At 34.7% G+C, this 11,237-nt stretch overlaps 1 long non-coding RNA gene across 1 annotated transcript; it reads right to left on the reverse strand.

Annotated features, from left to right (window-relative positions):
* Positions 1–6,558: 6,558 nt before the first annotated feature.
* Positions 6,559–9,041, reverse strand: LOC127974432 (uncharacterized). The gene is made up of 3 exons (XR_008157296.1): positions 8,190–9,041; positions 7,067–7,814; positions 6,559–6,694 (listed from the first exon to the last, which is right to left on the reverse strand). It is a non-coding gene; the product is annotated as an uncharacterized LOC127974432 (long non-coding RNA).
* Between the last annotated feature and the right edge of the window lie 2,196 nt (positions 9,042–11,237).

Consider the following 11,237-nt stretch of genomic DNA (forward strand, 5'->3'; position numbering starts at 1 on the left):
TTACTGTATAGTTTTGGAGAAAACTAAAAGCAAATTCCCGCAAAACATCAATCTCCATTGTTGCACTTAAACTTATTCCCATTTTCAAAAATTCATATAAAGTGTTCCTTTATAGGTTAGCTCATTCTTTTAATGTATATGTATTCAGAGTGACCCAGACTACCACTGTATTAATTATCAAGGCATTTTACTGTATAGTTTTTTTAGAAAACTAAAAGCAAATTCACCCAAAACATCAAAATCCATTGTTGCACTTAAACTTTTTCCCATTTTCCAAAATTCATATAAAGTGTTCCTTTATAGGTTAGCTCATTCTTTTAATGTATATGTATTCAGAGTGACCCAGACTACCACTGTATTAATTATCAAGGGTTTCTACTGTATAGTTGTGGAGAAAACTAAAAGCAAATTCACCCAAAACATCAAAATCCATTGTTGCACTTACACTTTTTCCCATTTTCCAAAATTCATAAAAGATGTTCCTTTATAGGTTAGCTCATTATTTCAAGTCATACAGTATTGTTCAAAATAATAGCAGTACAATGTGACTAACCAGAATAATCAAGGTTTTTCGTATATTTTTTTATTACACACCCCTTTCAACTAATTCAACTAATTGCCCAATTGCACAGCCTTAAGAGCGTGCATTTCATGAATGCTGGGTCTCATTTGTTTTCTGAGAATCTACTGAACCTACTGGTAACTTGTTTGCAAACAAGTTACCAGTAGGTTCAGTAGATTCTCAGAAAACAAATGAGACCCAGCATTCATGAAATGCACGCTCTTAAGGCTGTGCAATTGGGCAATTGAATTAGTTGAAAGGGGTGTGTTCAAAAAAATAGCAGTGTGGCATTCAATCACTGAGGTCATCAATTTTGTGAAGAAACAGGTGTGAATCAGGTGGCCCCTATTTAAGGATGAAGCCAACACTTGTTGAACATGCATTTGAAAGCTGAGGAAAATGGGTCGTTCAAGACATTGTTCAGAAGAACAGCGTACTTTGATTAAAAAGTTGATTAGAGAAGGGAAAACCTATAAAGAGGTGCAAAAAATGATAGGCTGTTCAGCTAAAATGATCTCCAATGCCTTAAAATGGAGAGCAAAACCAGAGAGACGTGGAAGAAAACGGAAGACAACCATCAAAATGGATAGAAGAATAACCAGAATGGCAAAGGCTCAGCCAATGATCACCTCCAGGATGATCAAAGACAGTCTGGAGTTACCTGTAAGTACTGTGACAGTTAGAAGACGTCTGTGTGAAGCTAATCTATTTTCAAGAATCCCCCGCAAAGTCCCTCTGTTAAAAAAAAGGCATGTGCAGAAGAGGTCACAATTTGCCAAAGAACACATCAACTGGCCTAAAGAGAAATGGAGGAACATTTTGTGGACTGATGAGAGTAAAATTGTTCTTTTTGGGTCCAAGGGCCACAGGCAGTTTGTGAGACGACCCCCAAACTCTGAATTCAAGCCACAGTACACAGTGAAGACAGTGAAGCATGGAGGTGCAAGCATCATGATATGGGCATGTTTCTCCTACTATGGTGTTGGGCCTATTTATCGCATACCAGGGATCATGGATCAGTTTGCATATGTTAAAATACTTGAAGAGGTCATGTTGCCCTATGCTGAAGAGGACATGCCCTTGAAATGGTTGTTTCAACAAGACAATGACCCAAAACACACTAGTAAACGGGCAAAGTCTTGGTTCCAAACCGACAAAATTAATGTTATGGAGTGGCCAGCCCAATCTCCAGACCTTAATCCAATTGAGAACTTGTGGGGTGATATCAAAAATGCTGTTTCTGAAGCAAAACCAAGAAATGTGAATGAATTGTGGAATGTTGTTAAAGAATCATGGAGTGGAATAACAGCTGAGAGGTGCCACAAGTTGGTTGACTCCATGCCACAGAGATGTCAAGCAGCTTTAAAAAACTGTGGTCATACAACTAAATATTAGTTTAGTGATTCACAGGATTGCTAAATCCCAGAAAAAAAAAAAAATGTTTGTACAAAATAGTTTTGAGTTTGTACAGTCAAAGGTAGACACTGCTATTTTTTTTAACACACCCCTTTCAACTAATTGCCCAATTGCACAGCCTTAAGAGCGTGCATATCATGAATGCTGGGTCTTGTTTGTTTTCTGACAATCTACTGAACCTACTGGTAACTTGTTTGCCACGTAGCAATAAAAAATATACTAAAAACCTTGATTATTCTGGTTAGTCACATTGTACTGCTATTATTTTGAACAATACTGTATGTATTCAGAGTGACCCCTACTATCACTGTATTAATATTCAAGGCATTTCACTATATAGTTTTTGAGAAACTAAAAGCAAATTCACCCTAAAAAAAATGCATCCTAGCAATTGTAGTTTGTCCCATTTTCCAACACTCATAAAAAGGTTTGCTTTATAGGTTAGCTCATTTCTTCAGTGGACATGTATTCAGAGTGACCCTGACTATCGCTGTATTAATATTCAAGGCATTTTACTGTATATTTTTTGAGAAAACTAAAATCAAATTCCCCCCAAAAAACTAAATGCTTCCTAGCAATTGCACTGTGTCCCATTTTCCAACACTCATAAAAAGGTTTCCTTTATAGGTTAGCTCATTCTTTCAGTGGACATGTATTCAGAGTGACCCCGAGTATCACTGTATTAATTTTCGAGCCATTTTACTGTATAATTTTGGAGAAAACTAAAAGCAAATTCACCCAAAACAACAAAATGCATCCTAGCAATTGCAGTTTATCCAATTTTCCAAAATTCATATAAAGTGTTCCTTTATAGGTTAGCTCATTCTTTTAATGCATATGTATTCAGAGTGACCCCTACTATTACTGGATTCATTTTCAAGGCATTTCACTGTATAGTTTTTGAGAAACTAAAAGCAAATTCACCCTAAAAAAATGCATCCTAGCAATTGTAGTTTGTCCCATTTTCCAACACTCATAAAAAGGTATGCTTTATAGGTTAGCTCATTTCTTCAGTGGACATGTATTCAGAGTGACCCTGACTATCGCTGTATTAATATTCAAGTCATTTTACTGTATATTTTTTGAGAAAACTAAAATCAAATTCCCCCCAAAAAACTAAATGCATCCTAGCAATTGCACTGTGTCCCATTTTCCAACACTCATAAAAAGGTTTCCTTTATAGGTTAGCTCATTCTTTCAGTGGACATGTATTCAGAGTGACCCCGAGTATCACTGTATTAATTTTCAAGCCATTTTACTGTATAATTTTGGAGAAAACTAAAAGCAAATTCACCCAAAACAACAAAATGCATCCTAGCAATTGCAGTTTATCCAATTTTCCAAAATTCATATAAAGTGTTCCTTTATAGGTTAGCTCATTCTTTTAATGCATATGTATTCAGAGTGACCCCTACTATTACTGGATTCATTTTCAAGGCATTTCACTGTATAGTTTTTGAGAAACTAAAAGCAAATTCACCCTAAAAAAATGCATCCTAGCAATTGTAGTTTGTCCCATTTTCCAACACTCATAAAAAGGTATGCTTTATAGGTTAGCTCATTTCTTCAGTGGACATGTATTCAGAGTGACCCTGACTATCGCTGTATTAATATTCAAGGCATTTTACTGTATATTTTTTGAGAAAACTAAAATCAAATTCCCCCCAAAAAACTAAATGCATCCTAGCAATTGCACTGTGTCCCATTTTCCAACACTCATAAAAAGGTTTCCTTTATAGGTTAGCTCATTCTTTCAGTGGACATGTATTCAGAGTGACCCTGACTATCAATATATTCATTGTCAAGTTTTTTTGTGAAATGAGCTAACCTATAAAGGGTTCCTTTATAGGTTAGCTCATTCTTTCAAGTCATATGTATTCAGAGTGACCATAACTATCGCTGTATTCATTTATAAGGCATTTTACTGTATAGTTCTTGAGAAAACTAAAAGCAAAATCATCGAAAACAACAAAATGCACGACACTCCTCCGCCGCCCAGTGGATGGCGACGGCTCTACCAGGTTTTGGGCAGCCGGGAGGAGTCCCCGTTCTCTGCTCCTCCCCTTTCCGGGGGATGGCAGCAGGCTCGGGCCCCTGGCGAACGGTGCCATCTCCTCCGCTCCCTCAAGCGTCCACGGCGGCACACTGCCTCGCCCTGCTCGATGGCACCGCAGACTCACCACAGCGACAAGTTATCTTCAGCAGCGCGTCCCTCCTTCCTCCCAGGTTTCGGCACCAGTGTAACACTATAAAAGCTTCTGAATCTTGGGAAGGAGGCGGGAACCAGCGGACATTCAAAATAAGCTTTAATAATAAAATTAACACAAAACAGCACGACAGCCACGTGCGGACGGCTGCAATTCAACCTAATGGAACTTAAACAAGAGTTTCATCAAGACTGAAAAACCGAAATAAGATGTGATAGGGATTATTTAACCTATATTATGACATTTCACAGATACAAATGCAAATATGTAATTTTTTATGCAGTGAAACAAAAACCTAATATGAGAAGATGATTTAAGGTGTACGCATCAGTGTGCAGAAGACAGTCAATAATTGTTCACAGGTGTTGAAGCCACACTAGGCACTGTTGTGCAGTCTGATGGGATATACAACAGTATGCCCAAAGTGCTATTATTCCTTAAGATGCACAAAGTTGTTTTCTAAAACAAGAAAGGCAAAAAAAGAAGAAGAAAAAACCCACAAATAAATGTATAATATATATAAATATCATGTATTTATATAAAATGCATAATGTTTATAAAAGTACAAAGAATATGATAAAATAAAGATTAGTAAAATTAAAAATTAAAAAATTTGTGTTGTCACCTAGCTTACCATGTGTAATCTTGTTGTATCTTGTTGTATCAATGGATTTTAATTGAGATTGATCATTCTAAAATCCGTTTTAATACAATTATAATCGATCAGTTACATGTAAGGAGAAACAAGAAATTGCAGCTAAGCAAACCTATTCAACAGACTTATGATTATGGGAAACAAACAAAGCAAAACAAATAATTGCTTTTCAAGCATAATCACCATTAACAATACAACAACCTCAGGGCTATAAAAGCAAAGACATAAGAAATTTAACTAAAAATTATAAACCATGGACACAAATAAGGACTTCTCAGAGGTAATTAACCTAATCATTTTCTATGGTTAAAATTAAGATTTGAACTTAATTAAATGTGACACTAATAATTAAAATGTAAGAAGAGGTTGAGTGTATCAGGAGGGTATTTCCTATTTCCACCTTATGGGTGTTTGAAAATTGGTAATGGTGCAACTGGTAGAATGAATTTTTATTTTTAAGTGATTTTGCCATTAATCTTATTCAAAACCATACAGTCAAAATAAAAAAAATATGATCATCCCACCCCTATCAGGAATGCTGAATCCCTGACAATTTTCAAGCGACAGCTGAAAGCTCATCTCTTTCAAAACTACTTGGCTTCATCGAAAAAAAACAACAACTCTATTTATTCCTTCTTTTTCTAGCTTTTACTTATTTGAACAATGTCTAAAACTTGGTATTACAAGCACTTCCTGTGTCTGTTTGCCTCTAAGAAGAATCACTTTATGTATCCCGAAATTGTGAGTCGCTTTGGATAAAAGCGTCTACAAAATGACTAAATGTAAATCCATCCATCCATCCATCATCTTCCACTTATACGGGGCCGGGTCGCGGGGTCAACAGTCTAAGCAGAGACGCCCAGACTTCCCTCTCCCAAGCCACTTCTTCCTGTCACGCTGTCAGTCTCTTTTTTCCTGGGTGTCCCCTAGTGAGCTCACTTCTCCTTAGGCACTTCACCATAGGCACTTTAATTCCGCTAGTCTGGTCGTGTCGTCACAGTAATTGCACTCCAATTAAATCGCACAGGTGCTGACAATCCTTTGTCATTAGTCTCCCTATATAGAGCTGTCTTTCTCTGTTGTCTGTATGGAGTCCTTATCCTATGTGTCTATGCTCTCGTCTCCCGAGACTTCACCTACCTTCTCGTTCCTCCGAGTTTCCCGTTTCATCCGGTTCCCTCTTTTGGTTTGTTTGTCTATCAAGACTGTTTATTTTGAATTTACCCTTCTGTTAATAAAACCCATACCTTGCTATTGGATCCTGCCCTCTCCGTGTGTTTATCCTAAACCCAACCGTCACACTTCCAGGTCAGCCGGGAGACATAGTCCCTCCAGCGTGTCCTAGGTCTTCTCCAGGACTCTGCTTCTGCTTTGAAAATGAATCCATATATAGTATGGGTGATAGTATGGGTGATAGTATGGGTCACTCTGAATACATATGATTTGAAAGAATAAAGCAACCCTAAAAGAATGAGCTAACCTATAAATCAACCCTTTTTATGAATGTTGGAAAAGGGGAAAAAGTGTAAGTGCAACAATGGATTTGGATGTTTTGGGTGAATTTGCTTTTAGTTTTCTCCAAAACTATACAGTAAAATCCCTTGATAATTAATACAGTGGTAGTCTGGGTCACTCTGAATACATATACATTAAAAGAATGAGCTAACCTATAAAGGAACACTTTATATGAATTTTTGAAAATGGGAATAAGTTTAAGTGCAACAATGGAGATTGATGTTTTGCGGGAATTTGCTTTTAGTTTTCTCCAAAACTATACAGTAAAATGCCTTGAATATTAATACAGTGATAGTAGGGGTCACTCTGAATACATATGACTTGAAAGAATGAGCTAACCTATAAAGGATCACCTTTTATATATTTTGGAAAATGGGACAAAGTGTGTGCAACAATGGATTTTGATGTTTTGGGTGAATTTGCTTTTAGTTTTCTCCAAAACTATACAGTAAAATGCCTTGAAAATGAATACAGTGATAGTACGGGTCACTCTGAATACATATACATTAAAAGAATGAGCTAACCTATAAAGGAACACTTTATATGAATTTTTGAAAATGGGAAAAAGTTTAAGTGCAAAAATGGAGATTGATGTTTTGGGGGAATTTGCTTTTAGTTTTCTCCAAAACTATACAGTAAAATGCCTTGAAAATGAATACAGTGATAGTACGGGTCACTCTGAATACATATGACTTGAAAGAATGAGCTAACCTATATAGGAACACCTTTTATGAATTTTGGAAAATGGGAAAAAGTGTAAGTGCAACAATGGATTTGGATGTTTTGGGTGAATTTGCTTTTAGTTTTCTCCAAAACTATACAGTAAAATCCCTTGATAATTAATACAGTGGTAGTCTGGGTCACTCTGAATACATATACATTAAAAGAATGAGCTAACCTATAAAGGAACACTTTATATGAATTTTTGAAAATGGGAAAAAGTTTAAGTGCAAAAATGGAGATTGATGTTTTGGGGGAATTTGCTTTTAGTTTTCTGCAAAACTATACAGTAAAATGCCTTGAATATTAATACAGTGATAGTAGGGGTCACTCTGAATACATATGACTTGAAAGAATGAGCTAACCTATATAGGAACACCTTTTATGAATTTTGGAAAATGGGAAAAAGTGTAAGTGCAACAATGGATTTGGATGTTTTGGGTGAATTTGCTTTTAGTTTTCTCCAAAACTATACAGTAAAATCCCTTGATAATTAATACAGTGGTAGTCTGGGTCACTCTGAATACATATACATTAAAAGAATGAGCTAACCTATAAAGGAACACTTTATATGAATTTTTGAAAATGGGAAAAAGTTTAAGTGCAAAAATGGAGATTGATGTTTTGGGGGAATTTGCTTTTAGTTTTCTGCAAAACTATACAGTAAAATGCCTTGAATATTAATACAGTGATAGTAGGGGTCACTCTGAATACATATGACTTGAAAGAATGAGCTAACCTATAAAGGAACACCTTTTATGAATTTTGGAAAATGGGAAAAAGTGTAAGTGCAACAATGGATTTTGATGTTTTGGGTGAATTTGCTTTTAGTTTTCTAAAAAAACTATACAGTAAAATGCCTTGAATATTAATACAGTGATAGTACGGGTCACTCTGAATACATATGACTTGAAAGAATGAGCTAACCTATATAGGAACACCTTTTATGAATTTTGGAAAATGGGAAAAAGTGTAAGTGCAACAATGGAGTTTGATGTTTTGGGTGAATTTGCTTTTAGTTTTCTCCAAAACTATACAGTAAAATGCCTTGAAAATGAATACAGTGATAGTACGGGTCACTCTGAATACATATGACTTGAAAGAATGAGCTAACCTATATAGGAACACCTTTTATGAATTTTGGAAAATGGGAAAAAGTGTAAGTGCAACAATGGATTTGGATGTTTTGGGTGAATTTGCTTTTAGTTTTCTCCAAAACTATACAGTAAAATCCCTTGATAATTAATACAGTGGTAGTCTGGGTCACTCTGAATACATATACATTAAAAGAATGAGCTAACCTATAAAGGAACACTTTATATGAATTTTTGAAAATGGGAAAAAGTTTAAGTGCAAAAATGGAGATTGATGTTTTGGGGGAATTTGCTTTTAGTTTTCTGCAAAACTATACAGTAAAATGCCTTGAATATTAATACAGTGATAGTAGGGGTCACTCTGAATACATATGACTTGAAAGAATGAGCTAACCTATATAGGAACACCTTTTATGAATTTTGGAAAATGGGAAAAAGTGTAAGTGCAACAATGGATTTGGATGTTTTGGGTGAATTTGCTTTTAGTTTTCTCCAAAACTATACAGTAAAATCCCTTGATAATTAATACAGTGGTAGTCTGGGTCACTCTGAATACATATACATTAAAAGAATGAGCTAACCTATAAAGGAACACTTTATATGAATTTTTGAAAATGGGAAAAAGTTTAAGTGCAAAAATGGAGATTGATGTTTTGGGGGAATTTGCTTTTAGTTTTCTGCAAAACTATACAGTAAAATGCCTTGAATATTAATACAGTGATAGTAGGGGTCACTCTGAATACATATGACTTGAAAGAATGAGCTAACCTATATAGGAACACCTTTTATGAATTTTGGAAAATGGGAAAAAGTGTAAGTGCAACAATGGATTTGGATGTTTTGGGTGAATTTGCTTTTAGTTTTCTCCAAAACTATACAGTAAAATCCCTTGATAATTAATACAGTGGTAGTCTGGGTCACTCTGAATACATATACATTAAAATAATGAGCTAACCTATAAAGGAACACTTTATATGAATTTTTGAAAATGGGAAAAAGTTTAAGTGCAAAAATGGAGATTGATGTTTTGGGGGAATTTGCTTTTAGTTTTCTGCAAAACTATACAGTAAAATGCCTTGAATATTAATACAGTGATAGTAGGGGTCACTCTGAATACATATGACTTGAAAGAATGAGCTAACCTATAAAGGAACACCTTTTATGAATTTTGGAAAATGGGAAAAAGTCTAAGTGCAACAATGGATTTTGATGTTTTGGGTGAATTTGCTTTTAGTTTTCTAAAAAAACTATACAGTAAAATGCCTTGATAATTAATACAGTGGTAGTCTGGGTCACTCCGGATACATATACATTAAAAGAATGAGCTAACCTATAAAGGAACACCTTTTATGAATTTTGGAAAATGGGAAAAAGTGTAAGTGCAACAATGGATTTTGATGTTTTGGGTGAATTTGCTTTTAGTTTTCTCCAAAACTATACAGTAAAATCCCTTGATAATTAATACAGTGGTAGTCTGGGTCACTCTGAATACATATACATTAAAAGAATGAGCTAACCTATAAAGGAACACTTTATATGAAATTTTGAAAATGGGAATAAGTTTAAGTGCAACAATGGAGATTGATGTTTTGCGGGAATTTGCTTTTAGTTTTCTCCAAAACGATACAGTAAAATGCCTTGAATATTAATACAGTGATAGTAGGGGTCACTCTGAATACATATGACTTGAAAGAATGAGCTAACCTATAAAGGATCACCTTTTATATATTTTGGAAAATGGGAAAAAGTGTGTGCAACAATGGATTTTGATGTTTTGGGTGAATTTGCTTTTAGTTTTCTCCAAAACTGTACAGTAAAATGCCTTGATAATTAATACAGTGGTAGTCTGGGTCACTCTGAATACATATGACTTGAAAGAATGAGCTAACCTATATAGGAACACCTTTTATGAATTTTGGAAAATGGAAAAAAGTGTAAGTGCAACAATGGATTTTGATATTTTGGGTGAATTTGCTTTTAGTTTTCTCCAAAACTATACAGTAAAATCCCTTGATAATTAATACAGTGGTAGTCTGGGTCACTCTGAATACATATACATTAAAAGAATGAGCTAACCTATAAAGGAACACTTTATATGAATTTTTGAAAATGGGAATAAGTTTAAGTGCAACAATGGAGATTGATGTTTTGCGGGAATTTGCTTTTAGTTTTCTCCAAAACTATACAGTAAAATGCCTTGAATATTAATACAGTGATAGTAGGGGTCACTCTGAATACATATGACTTGAAAGAATGAGCTAACCTATATAGGAACACCTTTTATGAATTTTGGAAAATGGGAAAAAGTGTAAGTGCAACAATGGATTTTGATGTTTTGGGTGAATTTGCTTTTAGTTTTCTAAAAAAACTATACAGTAAAATGCCTTGATAATTAATACAGTGGTAGTCTGGGTCACTCCGAATACATATACATTAAAAGAATGAGCTAACCTATAAAGGAACACCTTTTATGAATTTTGGAAAATGGGAAAAAGTGTAAGTGCAACAATGGATTTTGATGTTTTGGGTGAATTTGCTTTTAGTTTTCTCCAAAACTATACAGTAAAATCCCTTGATAATTAATACAGTGGTAGTCTGGGTCACTCTGAATACATATACATTAAAAGAATGAGCTAACCTATAAAGGAACACTTTATATGAAATTTTGAAAATGGGAATAAGTTTAAGTGCAACAATGGAGATTGATGTTTTGCGGGAATTTGCTTTTAGTTTTCTCCAAAACTATACAGTAAAATGCCTTGAATATTAATACAGTGATAGTAGGGGTCACTCTGAATACATATGACTTGAAAGAATGAGCTAACCTATAAAGGATCACCTTTTATATATTTTGGAAAATGGGACAAAGTGTGTGCAACAATGGATTTTGATGTTTTGGGTGAATTTGCTTTTAGTTTTCTCCAAAACTATACAGTAAAATGCCTTGATAATTAATACAGTGGTAGTCTGGGTCACTCTGAATACATATGACTTGAAAGAATGAGCTAACCTATATAGGAACACCTTTTATGAATTTTGGAAAATGGGAAAAAGTGTAAGTGCAACAA

Source organism: Carassius gibelio, chromosome B16 (assembly GCF_023724105.1).
Source record: "Carassius gibelio isolate Cgi1373 ecotype wild population from Czech Republic chromosome B16, carGib1.2-hapl.c, whole genome shotgun sequence".
Lineage (NCBI taxonomy): Eukaryota > Metazoa > Chordata > Actinopteri > Cypriniformes > Cyprinidae > Carassius > Carassius gibelio.